This window comes from Leptodactylus fuscus, chromosome 3, assembly GCF_031893055.1.
Source record: "Leptodactylus fuscus isolate aLepFus1 chromosome 3, aLepFus1.hap2, whole genome shotgun sequence".
In the NCBI taxonomy this organism is placed as follows: Eukaryota; Metazoa; Chordata; class Amphibia; order Anura; family Leptodactylidae; genus Leptodactylus; species Leptodactylus fuscus.
This window is the reverse complement of record NC_134267.1, coordinates 231,672,523-231,686,944: the sequence shown is the minus strand read 5'-3', so window position 1 is coordinate 231,686,944 and position 14,422 is coordinate 231,672,523. Positions and strand designations below refer to the sequence as shown.

General features: G+C 46.3%; 7 non-coding genes across 7 annotated transcripts; 2 read left to right on the top strand and 5 right to left on the bottom strand.

Annotated features, from left to right (window-relative positions):
- Positions 1-3,498: 3,498 nt before the first annotated feature.
- TRNAA-UGC (transfer RNA alanine (anticodon UGC)) lies at positions 3,499-3,570 on the bottom strand. The gene has a single exon. It is a non-coding gene; the product is annotated as a tRNA-Ala (tRNA).
- Positions 3,571-4,477: 907 nt separating this feature from the next.
- Positions 4,478-4,550, bottom strand: TRNAA-CGC (transfer RNA alanine (anticodon CGC)). Its single transcript has one exon. It is a non-coding gene; the product is annotated as a tRNA-Ala (tRNA).
- Positions 4,551-5,113: 563 nt separating this feature from the next.
- TRNAA-UGC (transfer RNA alanine (anticodon UGC)) lies at positions 5,114-5,185 on the bottom strand. The gene has a single exon. It is a non-coding gene; the product is annotated as a tRNA-Ala (tRNA).
- A 323-nt stretch (positions 5,186-5,508) lies between these two features.
- Positions 5,509-5,580, top strand: TRNAA-UGC (transfer RNA alanine (anticodon UGC)). The gene has a single exon. It is a non-coding gene; the product is annotated as a tRNA-Ala (tRNA).
- Positions 5,581-6,148: 568 nt separating this feature from the next.
- Positions 6,149-6,220, bottom strand: TRNAA-UGC (transfer RNA alanine (anticodon UGC)). The gene has a single exon. It is a non-coding gene; the product is annotated as a tRNA-Ala (tRNA).
- A 1,825-nt stretch (positions 6,221-8,045) lies between these two features.
- On the bottom strand, positions 8,046-8,117 carry TRNAA-CGC (transfer RNA alanine (anticodon CGC)). Its single transcript has one exon. It is a non-coding gene; the product is annotated as a tRNA-Ala (tRNA).
- Positions 8,118-9,564: 1,447 nt separating this feature from the next.
- On the top strand, positions 9,565-9,636 carry TRNAA-UGC (transfer RNA alanine (anticodon UGC)). Its single transcript has one exon. It is a non-coding gene; the product is annotated as a tRNA-Ala (tRNA).
- Positions 9,637-14,422: the final 4,786 nt, after the last annotated feature.

Genomic DNA, 14,422 nt, shown 5'->3' with positions numbered 1-14,422 from the left:
CTGCAACGTTTCCAACTCGTAGCTGGGGTCAATCTAACAGCGGAGGAGGAGGCGGTGGCGGAGGAGGAGGCGGTAGAGGAGGAGGAGGAGGGGGGTGTTCTTCTCGTGTCCCTGCCAGGAATGTTAGGCGGGGAGACGAGGTACACCGGGCCAGTTTGGGAAGCAGTCCCAGCCTCAACTACATTCACCCAGTGTGCCGTCAGTGAAATGTAGCGTCCCTGTCCGCATGCACTTGTCCACACGTCGGTGGTCAAGTGGACCTTTGTGCAAAGCGCGGAACTAAGGGCCCGCCTGATGTTGAGTGACACGTGCTGGTGCAAGGCGGGGACGGCACACCGGGAGAAGTAGTGACGGCTAGGGACGGCATAGCGAGGTGCCGCAGTTGCCATCAGGTCCAGGAAGGCGGGAGTTTCAACAAGCCGGAACGCCAACATCTCCTGGGCCAGCAGTTTAGCGATGTTGGCGTTCAAGGCTTGCTCGTGTGGGTGGTTAGCAGTGTATTTCTGCCGCTGCTCCAATGTCTGAGAGATGGTGGGTTGTTGTAAAGAAGCGCCTGATGGTGCCTTTGATGGTGCAGGAGAAGGAGATAAGACAGGAACAGGGGAGGATGAGGGAGAAGTCAACAAAGTGGCGGAGGCAGATGAAGTGGTGTCCTGGCTCGTCCTCTGGAGTGCATCGCCAGCACAGTCAGCAGTGGCAGTGGCAGAGGCAGAGGCAGTGGCAGAGGCAGTGGCAGTGGCGTGAACGGCAGGCGGCCTTTGTCCTGCCGTTGCTGCCTGCCACTGATTCCAGTGCTTGGATTCCAAATGACGGCGCATTGAAGTGGTGGACAGGTTGCTCTTCTCAGAGCCCCTAATCAATTTCGAGAGGCAAATTGTGCAGACAACACTATATCTGTCCTCGGCGCATTCCTTGAAAAAACTCCACACCTTCGAGAAACGTGCCCTCGAGGTGGGAGTTTTTCGGGGCTGGGTACGAACTGGAACATCTTGGGAGATTCCGGGTGTGGCCTGGCTTCGCCTAAGCTGCTGACCTCTGCCTCTGCCTCTAGCTACCCTTTTTGGTGCTGCACTTGCCTCAACATCCACACTACTTTCCCCGCTTGACATCCCCCCTGTCCAGGTCGGGTCAGTGTCCTCATCATCCACCACTTCCTCTTCCAACTCCTGTCTCATCTCCTCCTCCCGCACAATGCGCCGGTCAACTGGATGCCCTGACGGCAACTGCGTCACATCATCGTCGATGAGGGTGGGTTGCTGGTCATCCACCACCAAATCGAACGGAGATGGAGGAGACTCTAGTGTTTGAGCATCTGGACACAGGAGTAGGCACGGGACGCCCTGTGGCTTCACTGCTACCTTGCTCCCCAGAACCATTCCCCCGACCTCGCCCACGGCCTCGTCCACGTCCCTTTCCGGGAGCCTTGCGCATTTTGAATTCCCAGTTAGAAATTGGCACTATATACCAGTAGTAAAAATTGTGGGTGCACGTAACCCCAATATATTCTTTGAATTCCCAGTCAGACAATGGCACTGTATACCAGTAGTAAAAATTGTGGGTGCACGTAACCCCAATATATTCTTTGAATTCCCAGTCAGAAACTGGCACTGTATACCAGTAGTAAAAATTGTGGGTGCACGTAACCCCAATATATTCTTTGAATTCCCAGTCAGACAATGGCACTATATACCAGTAGTAAAAATTGTGGGTGCACGTAACCCCAATATATTCTTTGAATTCCCAGTCAGACAATGGCACTGTATACCAGTAGTAAAAATTGTGGGTGCACGTAACCCCAATATATTCTTTGAATTCCCAGTCAGACAATGGCACTATATACCAGTAGCAAGAAATGAGGGTATTTATAACCCCAATATATTCTTTGAATTCCCAGTCAGACAATGGCACTGTATACCAGTAGTAAAAATTGTGGGTGCACGTAACCCCAATATATTCTTTGAATTACCAGTCAGAAACTGGCACTATATGGCAGTAGCAAGAAATGAGGGTATTTGTAACCCCAATATATTCTTTGAATTCCCAGTCAGAAACTGGCACTGTATACCAGTAGTAAAAATTGTGGGTGCACGTAACCCCAATATATTCTTTGAATTCCCAGTCAGACAATGGCACTATATACCAGTAGCAAAAATTGTGGGTGTATATAGCCCCAATTCTATTGCTAGGGGACTTGCAGGGTATTTCTGAGGTGAAGGTGGGGGGCAAACCGTTGGAACGGTGATTTGGGGTGTATATATGGGGTATACGGGAATACACTGTCAGTGTGTTCCATTCAGGATCCTGGGAAAGCTGGGTTGCGGCGATTGAGCCCGTCAGTGCCACGTTACACTGACAAGCTTCTCCCTGGAATTGAAGTTATATGTAAGCCCAATATATTCTTTGAATTCCCAGTCAGACAATGGCACTATATGGCAGTAGCAAAAATAGTGGGTGTATATAGCCCCAATTCTATTGCTAGGGGACTTGCAGGGTATTTCTGGGGTGAAGGTGGGGGGGCACACCGTTGGAACGGGTATCGGGGGTATATATCGGGTATACGGGAATACACTGACAGTGTATTCCATTCAGGATCCTGGGAAAGCTGGGTTGCGGCGATTGAGCCCGTCAGTGCCATGTTACACTGACAAGCTTCTCCCTGGAATTTAGCTCTTACAAGAGCTGTTGTGGTTGTCTTCTCCTTCCTATCTAGCCTGTCCCTGCCTACCCAGAATCTAAGCCCTAGCTAGCTGGACGCGAACCTGGGCGTCGCTGTTCTTTTAAATTAGAGGTCACATGTTTTCGGCAGCCAATGGGTTTTGCCTACTTTTCTCAACGTCACCGGTGTCGTAGTTCCTGTCCCACCTACCCTGCGCTGTTATTGGAGCAAAAAAGGCGCATGGGAAGGTGGGAGGGGAATCGAGTAATGGCGCACTTTACCACGCGGTGTTCGATTCGATTCGAACATGCCGAACAGCCTAATATCTGATCGAACATGAATTCGATAGAACACTGTTCGCTCATCTCTAATCATTATGTGATTAGTAAAGTGGAAATACATAATAATAATACCGCCATACAGATATAATGTAGCCATACAGCGCCCACATACAGTACACCGAAATAACACTGTCCTACAAATAAATACTAAAAACATAGAGTGCATATAAATGATACTGTCACACTGTGCAAAACAATAATACCACTATATAGTGCACACGGATAATACTCCCATACTATACACATTAGTAGTGCTACTACGCAGTACACGTAAAAAAACACTTTTGTGTTTCAACAAGTCGAAGTGCGTACATGGATGTTTTTGTGTATGAGTTGACTGCCCCCTACTGTCCACCATGAGCTTATGTTTCCACATTATATGATGGTGAACGATACAATCTTTTTATTTTTTGACAAAATCCAGTTGTTTGAGGATCATCCAGACACCCGAGCTCTGAAATTTGTCATCTTTATTGTATTTAGATAAACTTGTACAAAACATGGAGGTGTCGGGGATTGAACCCATGGCCTCATACATGCAAAGCACACGCTCTACCACTGAGCTACATCCCCTACATAACAATTCCTTTAATGTTCCCAATTCTGAGATGAAACAACACATTGCATTGAGCCCCTGTACTGAGGGGAAATAATCCCAGCAGGTATTAGGCCCTATTTAGTTACACATCTCTGCCGCTGCCCACAGCCACCTTTGCTTACATTTCAGTCCTTTAGGGGGCCCCATGCATCAAATATCATGTAGCTGAGGCTGAACAGTGTCAGGATGTTGTTGACAGCGATGTGATATGCAACACACAGGGCCCCCTGGAGGGCTGAAGTGTAAGCGAATGATAGATAGCAGGACTATTTTTCTCAGATCTCAAAAACAAAAGAAACACCGAGCAACCCGTAGTGGAGATCGTACTGATAGTGATAATTTCAGATGACAAAAAACAGGCTCACCTTTTAGGTAGTGTGCATACACAACTGTTTTGTTGATGATGGGATCACTTGGCCAAGGATCCCTCTCAGGATTGGATGCAGCTGCAGGGTACCTCACACCTCACGGGTGTATGTATGGGTGTATGGAACCTTGCCTTCCGCCGGGTTAACAAGCCTCCTGGCCTGACGGTAAAGAACTTTTACACCTGAAGAAGGGCAGAGTTATGCCCGAAATGCGTAGTGTGTTGTTCAATAATAATCGTATATTTACTCATCCATTTGGCAAGCGCAGGTCCTTTGTGTCCAAGTTTGCAGTCACTAAGGAGCACTATTTATTACATCACTGGCCATGTATTTCTATACATGTATTGTGTCAGCTACACCGCCCCCTAGTGGTCACTATCGACATAGGAGTCTAAAATGGTGAACAGATAATATTCAGCCTTTATAATACAGACGGGCAGAGGTTTCCTGAATTCCTGCACATTCATCAGTTTTCTGGATCTTTGATATTTTTGTAGTTGTTTATCACAAAACATGGAGATGCCGGGGATTGAACCCGGGGGCCTCATACATGCGAAGCATGCGCTCTACCACTGAGCTACATCCCCTATACGAAAACCTCTAAAAATACTCCAATTCCAGAGACAATATACTACATGTAGCCCTATTGTGTTGTTATTACTGGAAATCCTTATGTGATTAGTAAAGTGGAAATATATAATAATAATACCGCCATATAGATAAAATGTGGCCATACAGCGCCCACATACAGTACACCGAAATAACACTGTCTTGCAAATAAATATTAAAAACATAGAGTGCATATAAATGATACTGTCACACTGTGCAAAACAATAATACCACCATATAGTGCACATGGATAATACTCCCATACTATACACATTAGCAGTGCTACCACGCAGTACACGTAAAAGAAACACTTTTGTGTTTCAACAAGTTGAAGTGCGTACATGGATGTTTTTGTGTTTGAGTTGACTGCCCCCTACTGTCCACCATGCGCTTATGTTTCCACATTATATGATGGTGAACGATACAATCTTTTATTTTTAAGCTTATTTTTTGACACAATTCAGTTGTTTGAGGATCATCCCGACACCTAAGCGCTGAAATGTAGCATCTGTATTGTATTTAGATAAACCTGTACAGGGCATGGGGATGCCAGGGATTGAACCCGGGGCCTCATACATGCAAAGCACGCGCTCTACCACTGAGCTACATCCCCTGTATAACTATTCCACTAACGTTCCCAATTCTGAGATGAAACAACACGTTCCATTGAGCCCCTGCACTGAGGGGAAATAATCCCAGCAGGTATTAGGTCCTATTTAGTTACCGATCCCTGCCGCTGCCCACAGCCACCTTTGCTTACAATTCAGTCCTCTAGGGGGCTCCATGCGTCTCATATCATGTAGCTGAGGCTGAACCGTGTCGGGACGTGGTTGACAGCAATGTGATATGCAACGCACAGGGCCCCCTGGAGGGCTGAAGTGTAAGCACGACTATTTTTCTCGGATGCATTGGGAGCATAAGTAAGAACGTCGTATAGGGGATGCAGCTCAGTGGTAGAGCGCATGCTTTGCATGTATGAGGCCCCGGGTTCAATCCCTGGCACCTCCATCCTTTGAGACAAAGAACTACAAAACATCAAAGGTCAGTAAAACTGATATACAGGCAGGAAGTCACACAAAATATGTTCGGGGATAATACGAAGACGGAATTTAATGTAAAAGAGCTTAACCTTTTGTCTGTAGAGAAAATGATGGACACTAGGGGGCAGTCTAGTCCGCACAATACATGTACAGGAATACATTGCCGGTGATCCTGCAGCATCTGGTGACTTCACATCCTACCACCAACGTGATATGCCAGAAATCCAGTATAAATTATCATGTGCCCGACATCTTGCACCTCCTGTCATTGTGGAGCCGAGCCCTGGTCTACAAGGATCCATATCCAATATGTCCTTACAAGTTGAAGTGCGTACATGGATGTTTTTGTGTATGAGTTGACTGCCCCCTACTGTCCACCATGCGCTTATGTTTCCACATTATATGATGGTGAACGATACAATCTTTTTACTTTTAAGCTTATTTTTTGACAAAATCCAGTTATTTGAGGAACATCCAGACACCTGAGCTCTGAAATTTGTCATCTTTATTGTATTTAGATAAACCTGTACAAAACATGGAGATGCCGGGGATTGAACCCGGGGCCTCATACATGCAAAGCATGCGCTCTACCACTGAGCTACATCCCCTATGGGAAACCTCTACAAATACTCCAATTCCTGAGACAATATACTACGTGTAGCCCTATTGTGCTGATACTACTGGATATCATTATGTGATTAGTAAAGTGGAAATATATAATAATACCGCTATATAGATAAAATGTCGCCATACAGCGCCCACATACAGCACACCGAAATAACACTGTCCTACAAACAAATACTAAATACATAGAGTGAATATAAATGATACTGTCACACTGTGCAAAACAATAATACCACCATATAGTGCACACGGATAATACTCCCATACTATACACATTAGTAGTGCTACCTGAGCTACATCCCCTATAGAAGGTGCATTAGTCTATATTGGGTTCACAAGGACACTAACAGCTCAGTGACATGTACCGCAGTTCCGTTTTGCACATTTCCGGTCTGGACGAAACCACCAGGAGATCTCATGAGACAAATCTCGCCAGGTTCCCCCAACAAATGCTCTCAGTGCTGCCCCCTCCTGGATTCAGCAATCTGCCTCCTAAGGCCTCACAGCAGATGTAAACTGGGACTGTCCTGGTGTCCCAAGAGGCCCCCGCTACCATAGGGCCCAGTAGGAGTGCACCATATGCCCTACTAGCAGTTACCCGCGACTTCGTCTGCGGGTTGGCGGTGGCGCTGAACCGCTTATATTTCTTGTCCCCCATCTCTGCCCCCAGTTTCTTGTCCCCCCAGTATTTTGTCCCCCCATCTCTTCCCCCAGTTTCTTGCCTCCCATCTCTGCTCACAGCTTCATGTCCCCCCCTACATCGGCCCCAGTGTAGTTGGACTCACCTTGCCACGCTCCCCCGCCGCTCTCTCCGCTCGCTCACTGCACATAGTTGTCGGGCGGCTGGTTGCCTGTGGCATATATGAGGCAGAGCAGGGACCTTGCGCTGCTTTCCTGGCTTGTCAGTCTTTCGCTGCACTGCGGAGCCGAGCCCTGGTCTACAAGGATCCGTATCCAATATGTCCTTACAAGCTGAAGTGGATACATGAATGTTTTTGTGTTTGAGTTGATTACATCCTAGGCAGATAGACTGCAATAGAGCCGCCGGTATTATACAGTGCATTGCAGAATACCGGCGCCTCTATTGCAGCCTACCTGCCATACGCAGCCAGCCGCCCGACACCTATGAGCCGCGGGGGAGTGTGGCAAGGTGAGTCCAACTACACTGGGGTGATGTGGGGGGGGGGGGGGGGACATGAAGCTGTCCTCCCCCGGGACACCCCCTCCCCAACCCCCTGTCCCTGCTGCACTGACCTGTTATGTGGTGTGTCGGGTGCAGCAGCCTCCTCCTTAGCCATCCGCGAAGTGTGTAGGTGGCCTGGGATAGCTAGGGCGCTGGGACCATGTGGGCTGCCGCCATCTTGCTCACTGTGTCCCTGCTGAATCGGCACGCCCACCTTCAGTCCCCAACCTATGGTGCCGCAGCCCTGGCTCCAGAACCCGCCCACAGCCTGCCATGCACCAATAGGAGGTGCGTGCACAGACCAGCGCTGGCAGAATGCCAGCTGTTACAGCTGTGTCGGAGGGTTTTTTGGAGGGTCACGGTGGCGATTTGGGGTGAGTGGCCCACATTTAAAGTAGCCTATTACCTTTTCCTGGGCAATATGTATGTGTGTGTGAAATTTCCCCAAAATCCATTCAGCCGTTTGGCTGTGATTGAGGAACAAACATCTGAACATTCAAACACACAAACATCCAAACTCACACCTTTATAATATTAATAGGATACGGGCAGATGTTTCCTGAATTCCTGCACATTTATCAGTTTTATGGATCTTTGATGTTTTTGTAGGTGTTTATCACAAAACATGGAGATGCCGGGGATTGAACCCGGGGCCTCATACATGCGAAGCATGCGCTCTACCACTGAGCTACATCCCCTATGGGAAACCTCTACAAATACTCCAATTCCTGAGACAATATACTACGTGTAGCCCTATTGTGCTGATACTACTGGATATCATTATGTGATTAGTAAAGTGGAAATATACACTCACCGGCCACTTTATTAGGTACACCATGCTAGTAACGGGTTGGACCCCCTTTTGCCTTCAGAACTGCCTCAATTCTTCGTGGCATAGATACAACAAGGTGCTGGAAGCATTCCTCAGAGATTTTGGTCCATATTGACATGATGGCATCACACAGTTGCCGCAGATTTGTCGGCTGCACATCCATGATGCGAATCTCCCGTTCCACCACATCCCAAAGATGCTCCTCTATTGGATTGAGATCTGGTGACTGTGGAGGCCATTGGAGTACAGTGAACTCATTGTCATGTTCAAGAAACCAGTCTGAGATGATTCCAGCTTTATGACATGGCATTGCATTATCCTGCTGAAAGTAGCCATCAGATGTTGGGTACATTGTGGTCATAAAGGGATGGACATGGTCAGCAACAATACTCAGGTAGGCTTTGGCGTTGCAACGATGCTCAGTTGGTACCAAGGGGCCCAAAGAGTGCCAAGAAAATATTCCCCACACCATGACACCACCACCACCAGCCTGAACCGTTACCGATACAAGGCAGGATGGATCCATGCTTTCATGTTGTTGACGCCAAATTCTGACCCTACCATCCGAATGTCGCAGCAGAAATCGAGACTCATCAGACCAGGCAACGTTTTTCCAATCTTCAATTGTCCAATTTCGATGAGCTTGTGCAAATTGTAGCCTCAGTTTCCTGTTCTTAGCTGAAAGGAGTGGCACCCGGTGTGGTCTTCTGCTGCTGTAGCCCATCTGTTTCCTCAAAGTTGGACGTACTGTGCGTTCAGAGATGCTCTTCTGGCTACCTTGGTTGTAACGGGTGGCTATTTGAGTCACTGTTGCCTTTCTATCAGCTCGAACCAGTCTGGCCATTCTCCTCTGACCTCTGGCATCAACAACGCATTTCCGCCCACAGAACTGCCGCTCACTGGATGTTTTTTCTTTTTCGGACCATTCTCTGTAAACCCTAGAGATGGTTGTGCGTGAAAATCCCAGTAGATCAGCAGTTTCTGAAATACTCAGACCAGCCCTTCTGGCACCAACAACCATGCCACGTTCAAAGGCACTCAAATCACCTTTCTTCCCCATACTGATGCTCGGTTTGAACTGCAGGAGATTGTCTTGACCATGTCTACATGCCTAAATGCACTGAGTTGCCGCCATGTGATTGGCTGATTAAAAATTAAGTGTTAACGAGCAGTTGGACAGGTGTACCTAATAAAGTGGCCGGTGAGTGTATAAATGCCATATACCTGCCCATAATAATAATAATACCAATGTAATACTGCCATATAGGTGGTATGTAGTCTCAGAAACATGAGCATTTTCACAGTGTGTATGAGGGGATGTAGCTCAGTGGTAGAGCGCATGCTTTGCATGTATGAGGCCCCGGGTTCAATCCCCGGCATCTCCATGTTTTGTCTTACATAATAATCACTAAAAAGAGATAGGAGTGCACTATATGCCCTATATTTAATGCGGCCCTGTATTCCCTGCTCATATAATACCGCCAGACAGTTCACCTATACCACCTTATCATATCCAGGGGCCCCTCCCAGATGTTTTGAGAGAGTTGGAGAATAACAGAGGGGCCTTGAGCCTCCTTGTGCACTTAGGCCCATGTATATCTGCCCTCCCCGCAGCCCCTGGAGCTATGATCTCCTCATTACACAATATACACATTTACATATATCTGCCATATATTGGAGCATTTGTTGGTGCGGTCGTGTATTTGGTGTAACTGCTACCTCTGTCTTACTTATCATTATAGGCTCCTAGATCACAAAATATTATTATATACAGTAAAAAAAGTAAAAACAATTTACACAATCTTTTTTTTTTTTTTTTTTTTTTTATTTACATTTTTTTTTTTTTTAGGAAGAATTTGCCATGGAATAAAGTATATGGCACCATCCGGGTCTGGAGCTGCCGTGTCCTGTAACGGATTGTAGTTCAGGCTGTTCTTTTTCCAGGCTTCGATATTCTTTCTGGATAGAAAAAGATAAAATGTTATTATTTCTAAGTTACATGTCACATACATCTGATAGGGCGGAGGGAAAAGATGAAATATAGATGGCTTACCGTCCATAATTTTGGGATGTCTCTGTTCATAGCCCTTCATGGTGAGTTCACAACCAGGGCTGAATACAAGGCAGGATCCTCCCCTGAGGTTATTGTTGGTGCTTCATTGGACGAAGTGCTCACGGCACACGGGGCACAGAGAGTTGGAGTGCAGCCAGATCGAGATGCAACCCTGATGAAAGTTATGAGTACAGGGAAGCTCTGTGACTCGCTCTCCAATCTCATATTCAGTCATGCAGATTACACATGACTGGGCCTCCTCCTGAGATATTACCTCTCTAGTGGGTAAGTTCTGAATTTGCAGAGCTCTCTTGCTGAATCGAGGATACTCTCTTTCCAGCAAAAGAAGATATTGTGCATTTGGTGAAAGTGGTTGCATTTCCGTCATCCCACCTATGCCCAGCAGCCGAAGGAAGCTACTGAATACACGAGTTATAGGGTGGTGGTATACAGGAGATCTGCTTGGAATTGGAACCTCAGGGGGTCTGCGGCTGGGAGGAACCGGATTTGGCCGTTGAAATTCAGTGGTGTCAGCTGTGGATCCACTTGCTGAACGGTTGTTATCACTGCTACTCTCTCCTATTATTCTGGAGGGCTCTGCAGGGGCGGGTCTTAATGGAGAGCGGCTTCTTTCCCTGCTCTCTTCTAGTCCTCTGTGCTGTGGAGGAGCTCTGTCGCGTCTCCCTGTCCTCGCAGTGATAGGATTCCTGCTTCTTTGATGTCCAGTAGAAGGTTCTCCACAATGTCCTAGGGATGACCTCAGTCTATGGACAATTGCTGCCTGACCTGTAAATATATAAAGGTAACACATTTAGCCCATAGGAATGGATCCTGTTATTGCTAAGGGTTTTGAGGAGAAGAGACCCCAGTATAGTTAAGTTCAACAGTAACCTGAATAAAGATATATATCATTTACTGGATGAAGGGACGCCATCAACTAATATTGGACAAACTGGGCCCCATAATCACAAAACAATAAGTCGTCTGAATTTTTTTTTTATTCCCAATAAATAAATAAAAGAACTCCCAGCAATGTTAAATCCCCAATGCTAAGGGCTAGTTCACACGTAAAAACCGCCTGGCTTATTTTGGTCCCGAAAAAAACCGCTTCCTAATTAGGAAGCGTTGTTTTTTACCTTGAGGCGTTCTTTGGAGCGTTTTCTGGAGCAGTTTCCTCTCCCCTAAAGCGAATAGAAGGGAGGGAAAACTGCTAGCGGAAAAATGAAAGCTAGCAGTCTCCATAGACCACCATTGTATGGAGGCAGGTTTTGAGGTGAAATCTGCTGTCAAAATCTGCCTCATTGCCCCCCGTGTGAACTAGCCCTAACGGTCCCGCTGCTCATAGTGTATAGTAATCATACAGGGACCAAAACAATAATAATCTAATGGGGATTTATAGAGATTATTAGAAGCCTAATCTAATGCCAAACAAAGATCTTTGGGAGATATAATTGCCCAACCTGATAATTGCGGGGATTAATGCATGTCCATAGCATATGCCATTAAGAACAACAGGGAGGCATAGAAGGCACTCTCCCCAGTAAACACTAACCCCAATGGGCTGTTAGTTCCCTAAATTAACTGGAAACACAAGCAACAGCCTCTCCCTGTCATAGACTTGTATGTGCGCTGGCCACCAAGGATTAAAGCCCATAAGTTCCCTCTCCACACAGGTGAGCGCTAGCTTTCCCCCAACCAGGGCCGCGCCTCTGAGGCGAGGTCACGCAGCCGCCTCAGGCAGCACTTTCAAAGGGGCAGCAATTTTACCAGTTTATTTTTTTCCTTATTTTTTCTCTTAACCAGCCCAAGACAGGATGCCCTGAAAACAGATCTGAACAGTAATGTCCCAGATGTCACGTGGGGACGTCACGTCTGGAACATTGCCATATAGTCCTGAAGCCTGTGCTAGGAGTAACAATGGATCCCGGAGAGGTGAGTTACACTGTTTATTATGCTTCTTCACCTCCCCTGAGTCTCTGATTATTATACTCCGGGGTCTGAAAAGACCCCAGGGTATAATAATAGCGGCAGTTTCTCTCGGGGTTAGCCTTGTTTGTTCCGGTGCCCGTTCAAAGAGGGTAACCTCAGCAAAAACTCACTTTGCTGATCATATTGATGTATGCTTGAGCAGTTACTCTGTACTGCTGGAAAGCTGACAGTGCTTGTCCATAGACAAATATTATCTGGAGGGAGGGGGCGTTCCTCCCAGCTCACCCAGTACAGCGCAATAGGCACTGCTGTGGAGAAGGATGTACCTGAGTGACTGTCAGGAACGCCCTTCTGACTGTAAAGAGCTACGGTACCAGGGCCGATAGTTCTTTACCCGGGGCACAGATTGGGAAAGCCGACAGTGCGCTGAATTCAGATCATTGTCAGCGTTCCAGCAGTATATAGAATTGCCTACGCCCAAATCGGTGAAAGGTCCTCTTTAAGGGTCTGGGGGGTGGCAGTTTCTTTTCTGAACAAGGTAGTGATGGGAGATATGAAGAAACTGGACAGAACGCTAGCTAGTAGCGAAAAAAAGAAGCAACATGCCCTATCTGCGCAGAATCAGACGTGAATTCCATGGCTTGACCATTTATTCGGGCCTACACAGGAGTGGGTTGCCGCGATAGGAAGCTGATGCTGCATCGGCATTTCGTCGCGGAATGTTCAAATGGAATGTTCCGTGAAAAAGATATGAAGGTCACAGCTCTTAATATAGAAAAAATGATAATAATTTAGAAGTGCACTACTCACGTGTCAGAGCCGTCAGCGTTGTAGCAGGATTCCAAAAGATCGGTGCACGGATAATGGCTCTCTCGGCTAAGCCAAAATGCAGCAACAGGAAAAGACAAAAGGATATATCCAGCACTCGGAATCCGGCCTAATAAAAATAAAACTGAACTTTTATTAAGAAATGGTCATTCTTCCATTAAAAAATTATGATCATACAAGGGACATTAGCTTACCTCTCGTATGATCAAACAATTTTTAATGGAAGAATGACCAATTCTTAATAAAAGTTAAGTTTATTTTTATTAGGCCGGATTCCGAGTGCTGGATATATCCTTTTGTCTTTTCCTGTTGCGGAATGTTCCGTGACCTTTTCCTCCGTGTGAACATACCCTTTGAGTGGGGGGTTTAATGTTGTTGGGATTTCTTTTATTGATTTATTGGGAATAACAGTTATGTTTTAGACGGGTTATTGTTTTGTGATTATGGGGCCCAGTTTGTCAAATTGCCTGAATAAAGAACTTCTGTTTTCTATCATGGGCAGGGGTGGAATTCGGAGGAAAGTAAAACCCACCCCAAACGACTAGGAATGGAAAATGTGCTGTTTACCCTGAAACATTGCTCAGCAGAGCCCAGGGATAACTCCTCCCAGGAAATCTCCTCTAGGGTGGGGGGAATATTGTCTCTCTCTTCCTGAACAATTCACTTACCTTGATTCTCCGGTCGGCGCAGCCATGTATCATTGTCAGCTATCAGTTGACGCAGCTCTCGGGCGCTCATGGCTTAGTTACCAAGGCGGATCTGATGAAATATTAGAGAACTAAGTTCTCAGGTGGCTCCGATATTACTGGGCCCTGATCAAAGATCAGTAAGAATGAATGGAAGTAATCACTAGATATGTAGTACAAACTAGTTCGCTCTTCCAGAACCAAAGTGAAGTGTCAGCAAAAGCATCAACTCAAGAAATGGCTGTGATGTCACAGCGCTCAGGGTTTATATCCCCTCAGGGTTCCGTTATGACATCATCATATGCAAATATGTGCATTATGACATCATCATATGCAAATCTGTGCATTATGACATCATCATATGCAAATGTGAACAGAACCTCACATAATAGGTAAGCAGATCCTAGTTTTATGACATCACAGAAGTAAGGTCATGTGACTGTGTGTGTGTGCAAAAAAAAAAAAATAATAATAATAATTTGAATTAAAATCTGGATGTGGCTATTTCTAGGTACCGTACCTATGAACTCCTGGCTATTTTTAGGTACCATCCGTGTACCGTGCCTATAAACTTAAATGAACTGCAGATGTATCATATTTATCCCAGTAAATTTTCACTTTATTAAGACATTTATGTTACAATGGCTAATCTTCCTCGCACTGCGGACATCCATC